Below are 14,919 nucleotides of genomic sequence, written 5' to 3'. Positions count from 1 at the left end.
TTAATTTGTATCAACATACAAAAATATCCTAAACAGAAGTAGAAGCAAATATACAGATAACAAACATAATTTTATATTTCTATCAAATATCTTAAACAGAAGAAGGAACATATGTGCAATACAACAAAAATAATTTTGAATTTGTATCAACATGCAAAAGTATCTTAGACAGAAATATAAACATATATACAGTATAACAAAAATAACTTTGAATTTGAATATACAAGAATCATACCACTGTAAATTATTCCTATCCCTTCCCTTTTTATTCTTTCAAATGAGATCCCTGGGTCTCAGATGATTGTGAGTCACCATATTGGGGCTGTAATATTCTTAACTGGCATATTCATTCAGTATTTTATATGTCTTCTCGACATATAGCAAGTGTACTGACTCTGAAGATAACAGCACCCTCTTCACCAAGAAGCCATTACAGAACTGGCATGTTGCCCTTGCCATAAAAGATTTAGTCCCAAATTTTCAGCAGTAAATGTTAACATAGTAGCTAGATGCATGTGAGCTGAGGGAAGTGGATGTCATATACAACCATCTGCTTTGCAGCTGAGATAATCAAAGAAAGCACAACTATACCTTGGTAGTTTTGTCTTATCTCCTGGTGGTTAACATGTCTCTTTGTGGATCAGTATCCTTGAAGCTGCAATTAGGTTCTTCCTACCATATCCAAATTAAACCATCATGACACTTTCCCAAAGATCACATATGTTCACCAACAAACATCATGATGAATAGGAAAAACAAACAAACAAACAAACAAACAAACAAAAAACATGGACACCTTGATCCTGGAGCATACACCATAGAGTAGGATGAAGTCAATATTGTGACCAAAATGAGGAACTTAACCATGAACACAACAGGCAATGGACCTTGAGAAGCTTCTTAAAAATCAAAACCCACACCCAGTGAGCTGCCATCACCTCCCTGTCAGCCTGGTCCAAGTTTTCCCAGAGTATATTTGCTTTGCTAAATAAACTTCCACTTAAACTATGTTTCATTGACAAGAAAAGAACAGAGAAGGAAAACTTTATCCAATAACATTTTTCTTAATCCTGTAATATAAATGACTAGCAAATTACTAAGTATTTAAACAACTTTTATAAACCTGTGGTCCAGACACAAAATATTATCATAATTTTAACATTTTAAATGTAAAGATATTAATTTTGTTGAAATTATTTTATTTCATAAAGACATAAATATTTACTTTTTCTAAGTTGAAGTGTTTAGGCTTACCTGACCAAGAGAAGAACCTTGCTCAGTTTGAGATGTCATAGCAAAATATCTGAAACTAGATATTTCACAGATGGGTTTTCTACAGTTCTGGAGGACATCAGTGTTGTGGAACACTACTTTAACGAGGCAAAGATGTTACATTCGTCTGTGCTGTGGAATATCACCTTAACTGTGTACAGGTGTGTTACCGTTGTTTGTGCTGCGTTTGTTTAATTATGTAAAGATGTGTTGCATTTGCTTCACCTTGCTTGCCTAAGGCACCTGATTGGTCTAATAAAATACTGAATGGTCAATAGCTAGGTAGAAGAGGGGGAGGCGGGGCTGGCAGGCAGAGAGAATAAGTAGGAGGAGAAATCTAGGTTCAAGGAGAATGAGAGAAGAAAGAGGAGAGAATGAGGAAGATGCCTGGGGCAAGAAACCAGGCTGCGGCCAGCCAGTCAGACATGAGAAGCAATGAAAGTAACATACACAGAAGAAAGTAAAGTAAAAAGCCCAGAGGCAAAAGATAGCTAAAGAGAAACACATGAAGTTAAAAGAGCTATTGAGAAATGAGCCTAAGCTAGGCTAAGCATTCAAAACTAGTAATAAGTCTCCATGTCATGATTCGGGAGCTCGTTGCTGGCCAGAAAAAGAAAGCCTGCCACACAGAAGTTCAACATCAAGGTAGTAAGGGTTTCACTGTCTGGTGAAGACATGGTCTCTCCTTCCAAGACGAACCTTCTCAAGTCATGCCTTTACAGGGTAAAGGGACTGGAGGGGGAATATGAAACCTAGCCAGTTCCCTATTTTGATAAAAATAATAATACATTTATAAGGACAGACAGCTCATGTCCTAACCAACTCTGAAAGACCACACCTTATAGTAATTATGTTGGAACTATGTTTCAACATGAATTTCAGAGGGGACGCAAATATTCTAATGACAGTGAGGAGCATATTTGTTACCTCAGATATTTTTTAATGTGTAATGGTTTAATTTGAAGAGACTGGAGATTACATAACCCTAACTCTGGATTAAAAGTGTTTTACTAGTCTTTGAGTTGCAAACCTTTATTATCCCCTTAGCTACTGTCCCATAATAACACTACTGAAATTGATGACTTGACAAGGTAACTGATTTGCGAGGATCAGCTTGTTGGATGGGTTTCAGGAGGCACCCAAGAAAACATCTTAATGGTATCTGTCTTAATTGTGCACAGATTCTAAACCTTGGGCAAGCTGGATCCAGTCCAGGGGTGAGGAAAAGTTGTAGACATTATAAAAACTCAACCTCTCCCTTCCCGAGGATTCTTATCTTAATCAGATGAAGTTTGCTTTCAACTCCCAATCTAACAGAACAGCAATGAAAGCACAAAATATTATTCACGACAAAAATACTGTGATATACAGGAAAAGGACATGGAGATAGGGACTTAAGAGTTGATCTCATATGAACTTATAGGCTAGTATGAAAAGCTGGACCTGTGGAGGAACTAACAAAGGATCCCATGTAGTCTAAACAGGAGAAAAGTGGTCTGGCCTGAAGTCTTAAAGGTTGGTGTTTTTGCTCTTTTGCGTTGGATTAAGTCAGACATATAGGATGTGTATGTCAAGTGGGATGCTATAAGTCAAAGTGAGTCACTAAAGACTTGCCAGAGTAACCAACCCCAGGGCATACACTAGAATCAAATCTAAGGCTGGAGAGGATTCAAGGTGGGTTTAAGAAGAGTCTGGGGACCCATTTGCAGCAGTTTGAAATGCTCCCCGTGTCTTATGGTGATTATGCCCTGACATGTCACCATAGGAGAAGCATTTGTCTGCAGGGTTAATCGGTCAAATACACTTTTGAGAAATATTTCAAGTAGCAGCTTGGAATTTGGAAAAGTTTGAACTCAGAGAAATTGGTAATAGCAGGGATTCAGAGACCCCAAGGTAAGAAATTGTAAGAAATTACAGGTCCACTATGAAGGTGGTGAGCCACAGCAGAAAGCTATCTTCTTTGGAGATACAACTGATAAGCTGGAGAACAAGGGCACAAAGGAGTCAATAAGTTTATTCTAGGATGGTGGGCTCAGACCATTTCATCTGTAACTCACATGAGAAACAATTTGGAATCAGGAAACTCCACTCCTCTCTGCTTCCTCTACACATACTCCTTAATGATCCCAAAATTTTAAAACATAACGAATGTCTTCACTGTCTGGAATGACCTTGTAAGGTTTGGGTGTGAAATGTCACTCAAAAGTTCACAGATTGTAGGCCTGGTCTCCATAGGAACAGTGTCAAGAGATCAGGCATTGGGGACATGATTTGTTAGGGCTCTGATCTCATCAATAGGTTGATTTGTGAGTTTATAGCTTAAATAATACTGGAGAGGGGCTGTCAGAAGACTCAGCACCTTCTCTGCCTCTTCCTCTCCACCGTGTGTGTGTGTGTGTGTGTGTGTGTGTGTGTGTGTGTGTGTGTGTCTGTCTGTCTGTCTGTCTGTCTGTCTGTCTGTCTATTACTCTCTACTTCCTGGCCACCAGAAAGTAAGCACTACACTCCCATCTTGTGCTCTCTGACACAATGTTCTGGATTACCACAGCCCTAGAAGATGTGGCTCAGTGATCCTAGACTGAAACTATTCATCAAAGCATATCTTTCTTCCCTTTAGGTTGATTTTGCCGGGTATTTTATTGTGGCAGTGGAAAAGTTAACATATATCCAGTTATTTATAATTTTAAGTACTGGCTGCATATCTTGATTGTATTTACTTCCAACTGAAAAATATTGACTTAAGGCAACTTCCAATTTTCTAGCTTTTCAATAGAAAAGAATTACATGTTTCAAAGATAGGGGTAGTAGGAAAATGAAGGAAAGGAACATTTGGAAGAGTAAAGATTCACATTGGCTACATTAGTGATTTTTCACAAATAATGCTTCACTCACTTTATTTTTATAAATTCAAATAGGAAGTTATTATTCTAATTTTAAAGATGGAGAAATTCAGGCTAACAAACATTTGATGCATTTTAAACTTTTTATACAGGCAGAAACAAGTGAGGGGTTTGAAACTCATTTTTTAGTGCCTTTTGCAAGAATCCCTTTGAGGTTAACCTCCATGAACCTTGCTTTAAAGTATAAAAGCTAAGAATATAGATAAACAACACTATTAAAAGTCTGGCTGTATGCACAGCCTATCAGGACCAAAGCTCTGTTAATTTAATTTTATAAAGTAAGTTTTCCTGGTCTTTATTTGTGTAACAACTGTCGTTTGTACAAAAATAATAAACCAAACTGTAGTTCTGTTTGTTCTCTAGATGAGCTGAGAATGGGATTCCTGAACGAAGCTCTCTGTTTCCTTTTTATGCAGGCTTTTTGAACTGCAAGGCTCAATGGACATCATCCAGTGAAGACCTCCAACTCCATCACAGATCAGAGAACTGATCTTTTCCGTGTACTGGCAAAACTGGGTGTGTAGGAAACCCTAGTAAATCATGTGTTCTACCTCTTAAAATTTCCAGTTATTATTAAACTACCCTCACAGCCTCTTCTGCAGACATTCCAGTTGTTCTTTGCAGGCATTAAAAAGGACATAAGTATCTCCCAAGTGCCCCACCACAAAGAAGAACACACACAAAAGAGATCCAAGCACAGGAGGAGGAAAGGGTGGAGTAGATAACATCCTCCTACTTAGTCCAGTAGGTTCAAAGCTGAGTTTTTCTGCCACTCGCACTTCAATACCCAGATAAGATTCCCCATATGTGGAGACCACCCTGCATTATCTCCACTTCCTGCACAGACTGGATTATTATCTCTTATGTTTATGGTTAATAGCCAGCATCCCAAAGAATTGCCTTCTCCTCGGCCTTTTGGTTTTTCTTTGCCCTTCCCACCTTATAAACCAGCTTTATATATACCAGGGCAGGTCATGTTTTTTCTGGCTCTGTCTCCATCAGGATAGCACATCTTGATAGTCCTTCCTTGTGGGGGAGAAGAAAGGCGGGGGAAAAAAAAGAAGAAAATATTATTCTGTATTAGTCATCAGTTTAATAGCATTTAGTATTTTAAGTTCTTTAAATCAAACGTATATAAAGAAACCAAAACATTTAATAACTTAAATCCAGTGACAATATATTTCCTGGACTAGAAGCTTTAAATTATACACACTCAAACTAATTCCAGAACGGGAAAATAAGACTACCCTATATGACTACATCTTAACACATGATTTTCAAGGCAACAAAGCATGATATTTTTCACCTGGCTAAGCTTTCCAAAAGTTCCCCTCTCCATTTTCTAAAGAAAAAAAGTAAATATACAAAATGGTGGCAAAATGTTCCTGATTTCTCTAACAGGCTCGTAGTTACATAAGTTTGTGTGAGGAAGACTTGTTGCTGTTCCTTTTCTACGGTAGTATTCACTCCCTTTCCCATCTCTCACTTCTGTGAATCTCAGCTCAAGTTCAGCTCCCAAGTGAGAAGCCGTGGGAAACTGCTGGTTTGTGTCAGCAGGTGGAACTAGGCAGCACTCAGCACACAAGGCACAGCTTCGCCTCTAGTGATCCATCTATTGCTACCACACACACCACATTGTTATGGAATATTTTAAACGTTTGAAATAGAGTACACTCAATGTCATGCATTCCCAAGACTTCTCCTTTCAGGTTCTCCAGAGTTTTGTTTAAAGATGGGTCAAATCAGAGGACTGACATGTAGTCACAGACAGCGAACCTACTTTCAGAAAAATCTGTCCTCTAATCAGAGGCCTTGAAGACCCTCTGCAAGGCAGAAGTGGGGACGGCGTGAAAAGCCCAATGTGTTTGATTTTTGTGTTTACTGATTGTGCGGATGGTGGTAGCACTGGAGTTGTAGACTCCTCAAGCCCTGGAGTCAGGGTGTGTACTAAAAAAAGAAAAGAACATGGCCACTGTGTGGAAGTTGTGTAGCAGGAATACCCATTTTTATTTTCTGTGTTTCCTTTTATCTTTGTTCCTCCAGAGGTGCTCCGCAAGTATGTGGGAGCCAACACCATAGAGAAGCTTTTTCTTTGGTCTGATGTGTTGTGGGATGGGGAGAGGAGCCAGAAAGTGCAAGGTTAAAAACAAAAACTCAAAAGAGGAACAATAGGCATTTCCCAGTCTCATCCCAAACTCTGCAAGGATACAAAAAAGTATGGTAAAGGTTTTTAGAATGGTCCTGTGGACCAGTTCCAGGTCCCATGCTAATCTCAATCACCTCCCAAAATGAACTGGTTTAGGACTACCATCTACCACAGGCAAAAAGGAATTCAAGCTATAATCCAAGTTTGGCTGGCTGACTAGCAAACAAAACCTCCAGCCTTCAGAGGATTTCAACAGTGTGTGGAATTATACAATATATTGCTTAAAGTTGTAAAGAAATAATAAAAACTATGAAAACTGGATCAACATTCCAAAGAAGGTAGAATCAATATATGTCAAACTGATGACGACCCAGATGTTCTAATACAAATTTTAAGGCTGTTGTTATAACCATTCTCCACGGAGCAAGGAGAACACCACTGAAATTTACAGAAACAAAGTTCTTAACAGATAAATGGAAAGGGTTATTTAAAAGAAAAGGAGCAAAGGAAAATCTGAAAATAGAAAAATATAACATAGTAACCATAACATTTTCTAGCTGTGTTCAGTAAAGTAATGGAAATGACAGTATAGTCACTGTGTTTTAAAGTAGGTGAATGAAATATTACCCAGTAAACAACAGAGGGAAAATGGGGGATAAAATTACCAGAGCTCCTAGGGCCTTAGGATAACGTAAGAATATTTTCACTTCGTGAGACTGGAATTCATGAAACAGAGGAAAAGGAAGATGGCATAGAAAACTATTGGAAGGCACAGAGGATGAGAACTGGCCTCCTGATTCTCTGAAAAACACAATTTAATATTTAAAATACAAGAAGCTGAGAAAACCACAAAAAGTTTACCCAAACAAAGGAATTAAGGGAAATAATACCCATGGAAAGTTTGGAACTGAGGACTGTGGAAAAAGCATGAAAAATGGTAAGTATCTGGTAAAATGGTAAACACAATGAGCTCTTTCTCTCTTTAGTTCATTAAAATACATATGAATTTTGAACTCAACATTTGTAAGACTATGTGAAGATTTCTCTTATTGTACTTGTAATTTATATGACAGGACAGATAAAAGCATAAAGGACACAGAAGACCTAAGCAACAATCAGCCAACTTAACTTGACTGAAATTTGGAGAACATTTCATCCAATATTCATACAATAATACCAGAGTATGTATTTCTCCCAAGCACACATGGAGCTCTCATCAAGACAGGCCACAAAACTAATTTCAATAAAGCTGCAGTAATTTGGGTCATGTAAATTATGTTCTCTAAACAGTAGTAGCAAAAAAATACTCATAAAGAACCTAAATACTAGACTAAACAATCCATGGCTCAAACAAGAAGTTCCACGGGAACCTGTAAAGTAGTTGAATTAAATGGAAATGCAAATTAACAATAAAAGGAATGAAAGAAGGGGCTGTTGCCATGGACACCACAAGAAGAGAACCAGGGTGCTCAAAATACCACTTCCTTGACAGATAAAAATGACTGAAACTCAGTAGCAACATTCTAGATTTTTATCTACTAGAAAATTGATTTGTTTTTTTACTTGTAAAACTCCCATAAATGAAATCCTTAATATAATTCACTCACTAGCTGCTCCACTGGCGAATTCTGCCAAATATTTTAAAAAAAAGAAATAATGGTTTTTCTTATATATCATCTCTTGCAGAGATCCAAGCTCTATCTAGAGGTTTATCCCAACTCATAGTGTGATAGTTGAAGTTAATATGGCACTAAAATCAGTCAAAACCAGCCCATGAAAACTATAGAGTACTATTCCTTATGACATAAACCAAAGGATTAGCAACAAGCCAAATCAAGTAGTATATCTTAAAAGATGTGGAAAATTAAAATCACTAATTACCACTGCACATCTGTTACAGTGTCTACAAAATTGAAAAAAAAAAAAGAACTCCTTTGGGGTTTAAAGTTTATCTTTCTCTTAATTAACATTATGAGAACAGATCTGGTTGGACTCCTCTTGTGTGTTTTTCCACTTCAGTGTTTTCCATGTTACTGCATAATCATGTTTAGGTGTGTTTCTCATAAACAGTACATAACTAGATTTTCAAAAATCTAATTTGAAGTGGCCTACTGCCTTTTAAGAGATAAATTTAAGTCATTAGCATTTATTGTTACCACTGTTCCATTTAGACTCATTTTTAATATCTTATTTTTATTTTATTTCTTCCACTTTAATTTCCTTATATTTTTCCTCTTCCTTTAGTTAGAGCAGCAGAGTCTTCACTGGGCTGGTGTGTGTTTGCTTCACACTCTATTGCTTTCCTTGTAATGTTTATCCCTAAATATTTGGCATGGATTCTCGACCTCACAGCGTGAAAGTTCAGTCCATGTCACCCTCTGTCTCCCTCCAGACAAGGGAGATCTGGAAAAGCTTGAATTCTGATTTAATTGCTGCTGTTTGTTTTTATTAACTTGTTCTTTGACAATTTCATTCATCTCTACAATTCGTTCTGGTCACTCTCCACCCTCTTTATCCTCCTGCCTGCACCAACCTTTCTCATCCTCCCATGAACCTCATCCTACTTTTATGTCTTTGTGTTTTGTTTCTGCTTTATGCCCCACTGGTTTAGCAAGAAACACGGGCAGAGATGTGAAGCTTCCCACTGGACCATGAGTAACTCACAGGTGGCTAGATCATTGAAGGCAGTGGCCTCCTCTCCTCCAGCACCCCTCCACTGCTCCTCTGAATGAGGGGGGCCCATGAACCCCTCCCCCATCTATGACTAAATGTCTCCTGGATCAGGCTTGTGCAAGTCCTATGCAGGTAGCCACTGCTGGTGTCATGCCCTTAAGACAGCATTTCCCCTTTCTCCCCATTCTTGGACTCTTACGTTCCTTTCATCCCTTTTTCTGCAATATTCCTGACCTTCGGCAGAGGTGGCATGGGTGTCCTGTCCAATTCGGAGCACTCTTTGCAAACAGAGTAGATTTATTTATTTCTAAGTGTGTGAGTGTTTTGTCTGGGTATGTGTGTGTTTGAGAAGGTCAGAAGAAGATGTCAGACTCCCTGGAACAGAAGTTACAGACGGCAGTGAGGAACTGTGTGGTGATTGGAACTAAACCTTGGTCCCCTGTGGGCAAACCAAGGCCCCTTCACTGCTGAGCTACCTCTCCAGCCCCCACAGCCCCACTCTTTTTTTTTTTTACAATACAATTCAGTTCTACATATCAGCCACGGATTCCCTTGTTCTCCCCACTCCCGCCCCTTCCCCCCAGCCCACCCTCCATTCCCACCTCCTCCAGGGCAAAGCGTCCCCCTAGGACTGAGATCAACCTGGTAGACTCAATCCAGGTAGGTCCAGTCCCCTCCTCCCAGACTGAGTCAAGCGTCCCTGCATAAGCCCCAGGTTTCAAAAAGCCAACTCATGCAGTGAGCACAGGACCTGGTACCACTGCCTAGATGCCTCCCAAACAGATCAAGCCAATCAACTGTCTCATCTATTCAGAGGGCCTGATCCAGTTGGGGCCCCTCAGCCTTTGGTTCATAGTTCATGTGTTTCCATTCGTTTGGCTATTTGTCCCTGTGCTTTATCCAAGCTTGGTCTCAGCAATTCTTGTTCATACAAACCCTCCTCTTTCTCGCTAACTGGACTCCCGGAGCTCCCCCCGGGGCCTAGCTGTGGATCTTTGCATCCAGATCCCTCAGTCGTTGGATGGGGTTTCTAGCACGATAATTAGGGTGTTTAGCCATCCCATCACCAGAGTAGGTCAGTTCGGGCTGTCTCTCGACCATTGCCAGCAGTCTATTGTGGGGGTATCTTTGTGGATTTCCCACAGCCCCACTCTTAAGGCACTCAAAATTACTCACTACTATTGCTATTTTTAGTATTGCATTTTGAACCCATTGCTTATATAGATTGGTCTCCAGGTTAATCAATATCTTTCAAAGTAAATTAATCTCCAAGTTAATCAATTTCTTTGATCTTTGCATCTTATTCTATGTCATCTATTCTTGCTTCTCTTTTGAAGTGTATCATTTAATGTTTCTTTCAGTAATGTTCTGAGTAACAACACTAATTAGTGTTTTCAGTCTTACAGCTTCCTGAATATATTTTCATTTTTCTTCTCATACAAGATTTTCATTGGTCTTGAGTATGGCAAGTGGTTCTAAACCTCATGGTTGAAATGAGAACGCTAAGGATCCCAAACCTAATTGTCCTTACTTTCCAGCTGTTACTCAGCCCTGAAAAGATCACTAATGACAGTGCCTATGAAACCAACACTACCACATCCCTCTGAACCCAGTGAATAAGGAGGGCTAGAAAGGGGAAGGAAGATATTTGTGGGATGTACAATTCATAAAGAAATGCTCAATTTCTCCTCACATGGATAGAAAATATAATAGTCTTCCTCCTTGAAGTCAGGAAGAGGGAGACAGAGAACATCACTGAAGCAGATTGGAACTATCCAAACCATTATTTCTCTCTGAGTCAGCTGTGACTTTCTTTCAGTTAAACTTAGCCAAGGTATTTATTTTTCCAGATGAACCCGAAATGATAATGACAGGAGAAATTACACTAAAAGAAGAAAGCTCAAGGAAACCATTAACACATCCATGATTTTGTTTCTTTTAAGTGTTAAGCCATAAGGGAGAAAAAGAAGATAAATATTTTTTAAGTAAAGACCCCCTAAATAGCTAAAGATAATCATATTTGTAATACAAATTTAGATTTTGAAATAAAGTTTAATTTTCTAATTGTAAATTATATAAATTCCTGATCAAAAGGTACAATTAGTTTTGCATTTTCCTAGACTTTGATATGCATTCTAGGAAAAAGCAAGACACTAATGATTTTACTAGGACATAGTTGCAAAGTGTCCATGGGCGTTGCTAACATATCAAAACAAGACTGGTCCATTATCACATAAAATACACAAACTAGTAAGAAGGAACATTTCCTATATATATTTATTTAACCATAATCTAAGGGAGCCCTTGTTTGTACTGCATTAAGACCAAAACCATCCAGGGAACCTCGGAGTAACAATAGAAAGAATGGGACTCTTCCTTTAAAGATAATTTTCTCCCATCAGGAAATTAAATGTTTCTCCTGGCAGCAAGTAAAGTAAACAGAGGAATGTAGGCTCACACGTATACCTCCTCAAAGCTAATCACAAACCGGGGTTATCCAAGGTTCAGACCAAAGGGTGGGGCAGCCGCAGTCCTACATATTATTTGAGCATATACACCAATTTAGAAGCGTTAACTGGAAGATGATTTTCTATTAGAAAGGTTTTGTTAGCATATTAAACGTAGCAAATGAATACTAAAAAGTTTACTACTTAAGGAAGGGAGAGAACAGTGTCACCTTTTATTTTAAGATTTTAATTTTTATTTTTTAAGTATGTGTGTACAAGGGGCATTGGGGTATGTGCACTTGAGTACAGGGGCCCACCGAGTCCAGAAGAGGGTGTTGGGTTCCTTAGAGCTGGAGTTTTAGGTGGTTTTGAGCTGCCTGATGTGACTGCTGGAAAACAAACTGGAGTCCTCTGTAAAAGCAGTACATGCTCTTAACTTCTGAGCCACTTCTCCAACCCCTAGGAGGGGAAAATGTCTTAAAGATGGGCTAGAATGAGAGAATGAGTGAACAACTTTATGGTCTTCCATTAGTTGTTATATGAATTTTCAACTGGTCAGTTTCTCCAACTATAACAATAAAGATAAAGATGCTACATGGTTTATAAGATTGCTGCATGGGCCGAATGAAATAATACATGTCATACTGCTTTACACATTTTCTCCTATTGTACAAATGTCTGCCTGTAGAAAACATGCATTACAGAAACTCAGCCACACCAGCACATCGACACTGAGAAGGAATACATTACAGAGCCCGTGGCTGTCTTCTGACAGTTAACATGGGTAAATGAATGTCTTCTTGCTGTGGAACCCAGTGTTTCTGAACATCACTACAGAGACATCTAGTGTTTGAAGCAAGAAGAAAATTGGGATTTGTTCATTTGCTTTGTTTTCTAACAGAGTAAAATGGTCTGTGTTCAAAGAATGAAGGATACAGTACAAAAAATTAAGTCAGCAGCTCATATCCCTATCCACTAACAAATCTAGCAGTGATAAGCCTTTTAAATTTAAATTTGATATTTTAAAGGAGAAGACAAAGATAAAGAAGTTAAAAAAAAATCCCTGAAACTTCCTCTGTAAGGCATTTATTATCCACAAAGAAAGAGTTTGGACAAAGCTGAGAACAGACAGTCCTGGACAGAGAATCACAGAGCAACAAAGGGAATCCACGAAGAGAAATCATTCAAATTGCTTCTGTGGATATAATGGAAAGAGACTGGGGTTGGGAGGACTGAACAAGAGTCCACGTTTTTTTGGTTTGTTTGTTTGTTTTGTTTTATTGGCTTTTTGAGACAGGGTTCTCTGTGTAGTTTAGGTGCTTGTCTTGGATCTCACTCTGTAGACCAGGCTGGTCTCAAACTCATAGAGAAACACTTGTCTCTGCCTCCCGAGTGCTGGGATTAAATGCATGTGCCACCACCGCCTGGCAAGTCCAGGTTCTTATTAGTAACATATCTACCACAAATCAACTTGTGGAGTGTTATTTAGGTATCCTCATAATAGGTGGTGAAATGTCAAAAGTAATTCAGCTTATAGCTTAATAACTTATATTTAATAATGTTTTATTATAGCTCCAGTAGTTCACAAATACATGTGAACTTTAAGTTCCTAAGAGAAGCGGGGAATCATCAAAATATTTGGAATGGATCAATTAATAAAACAAAAGTCCCTGGCCTTGAAACTTAACTCTGCATAAGACAAAGGTAATTAAACAGTAAAAGGTATTATTATGGCTTGGATGTGAAATGTCTTCCACAGGCTCATGTGTTTGAGCACTTTGGTCCTCAGCTGGTGGTGATGTTTCAGAAGGATGTAGAGCATTTGGCAGGTAGGGCCTAGCTGGAAAAAAACAGGCCAGTGTGGAGCAGACCTTGAGCTCTAGGCCAGCTCCACCTCCTGTTCCCAGCTAACTGCTGGCTGAGCTGAGAGGAGTTGAGGAATTCCAGCACATCTGCCATCATGGAGTCATCTGCTGCTGTGTCTTTCCTACCATGTGGACTCTACCTCCTCAAACCATAAGCTCAGTAGATACCTCCGCCCTCATGTCCTTTTTCTTCTGGTGTTTGCTCAAAGCAGCAATGTGATATGTTAAAAATAAGTAAACCAAATTGGGGGAAAAAATGGAGGCAAGGCAGAGGGAAGGGAGAAAGCAGTTCTGATAAGGTAATTACACACTTACTCTCCCTAACTAAGAAATGGAAAATGAGAGCATCACTTAAAGTTATCTTTGTACAAGTGCTGACTTTTTCTCCTCCCATTGCCAAAAGAATTGGTGCGTATCTTTCTGTATTTGACGCTCAAGTTTTTATTTGGCATGAATTAAGTAGTTGAAGCAACTGTATTCATGTATAAATATAGAAAGTCCCCATATCTCAAAATACTTACTTGACATTTTTCAACCACTTTTGTTTGAATTTATACTTTTTATCTGAATTCTCTATGGCCACAAAAAAATCATAGGTTTTGTTGTTGTTGTTGGTTTTTGTTTTTGTTTGTTTGTTTGTTTTTTACTTTTTCCCTGTAATAAAGTAACCATTACTACTTTGTATTAGTCAAGAGGTGAATGGCCTCAAGAAAAAAACTTAACATGCAAAAAAAAAAACCCAAAAAACTTTGTAATGTTCAGAATTTTATATAGAACCATTGTATTCCATTAACCAGAGAAAGCAACGTATTAATTCAAAAGACACTATCTATATAGTGCTTACATTATTGTATTGCCAATTCCCCACTGGCTTTTGACAATATAATAATCATACTCAAAATCCAATAGTCACATAATTGAAAATGCTTAATTAGATAAAAGAAGAATTGAATTTTGTTTACATTTCTTTGTACTGCTAAGACTATTATCCTCAAACATTCTGATTTTTCTTTTCTTTTTTTTTTAACAGATCCTGCCTCAAGTTTATTTGTAAAAACAGCATGGGGTCCTGATCATCTACAAATAGTGTGTACGTGTGTCACACCAGTCCATCTGTCTGGCAGACAGAAATCTTTTCTACGGGGCCTTCACAGGGGCCTGGGCACCTTTGGGAGCCTGAGCTGAAGCTGAGGCCTCTGCCTTGGTTTGAGCCTTGGGCTTTGGCTGGCAGAGCCTACGACCCTTGGCCATGTAGCTTCTAATCCACTTCCCGAGCTTGGGGTGAGCAATGAAAGCGAGTCGGCTGAGCTTGCAGCTGGGGCCCTTTGGCATTTTGGGCTTCACTGCCTTGGGCTTCACAAGGGCCTTGGTGGCCTCTGCACGCGTACTCACTGCCTTCGCGTTGTTGGCCTGCATCTTCTTCAGGCCTTTCTTGTTGTGCTTCTTGGCAAAGCGCATGTTCCTCAGGAACTTGGGGTCCACCCCTTTAAGAGATTCGTATCTTTGTGATCGGGGTTTCTTGATACCATTTCTGTGCCATTTTCGAGATTGGTTGTGTGTGGTGTGGTTCTTGGACTTGACCATGTCAGAACCGTAACCCGCGGCTCCTGATTTTT

General features: G+C 38.9%; 1 pseudogene; it reads right to left on the bottom strand.

The window, feature by feature from the left end:
- Positions 1-14,307: 14,307 nt before the first annotated feature.
- LOC102916295 (large ribosomal subunit protein eL29 pseudogene) lies at positions 14,308-14,919 on the bottom strand (annotated as a pseudogene).

This window comes from Peromyscus maniculatus, chromosome 4 (assembly GCF_049852395.1).
Source record: "Peromyscus maniculatus bairdii isolate BWxNUB_F1_BW_parent chromosome 4, HU_Pman_BW_mat_3.1, whole genome shotgun sequence".
NCBI lineage: Eukaryota > Metazoa > Chordata > Mammalia > Rodentia > Cricetidae > Peromyscus > Peromyscus maniculatus.
Note: the sequence above shows the minus strand (reverse complement) of the source record. Positions and strands in the feature narration are given on the sequence as shown.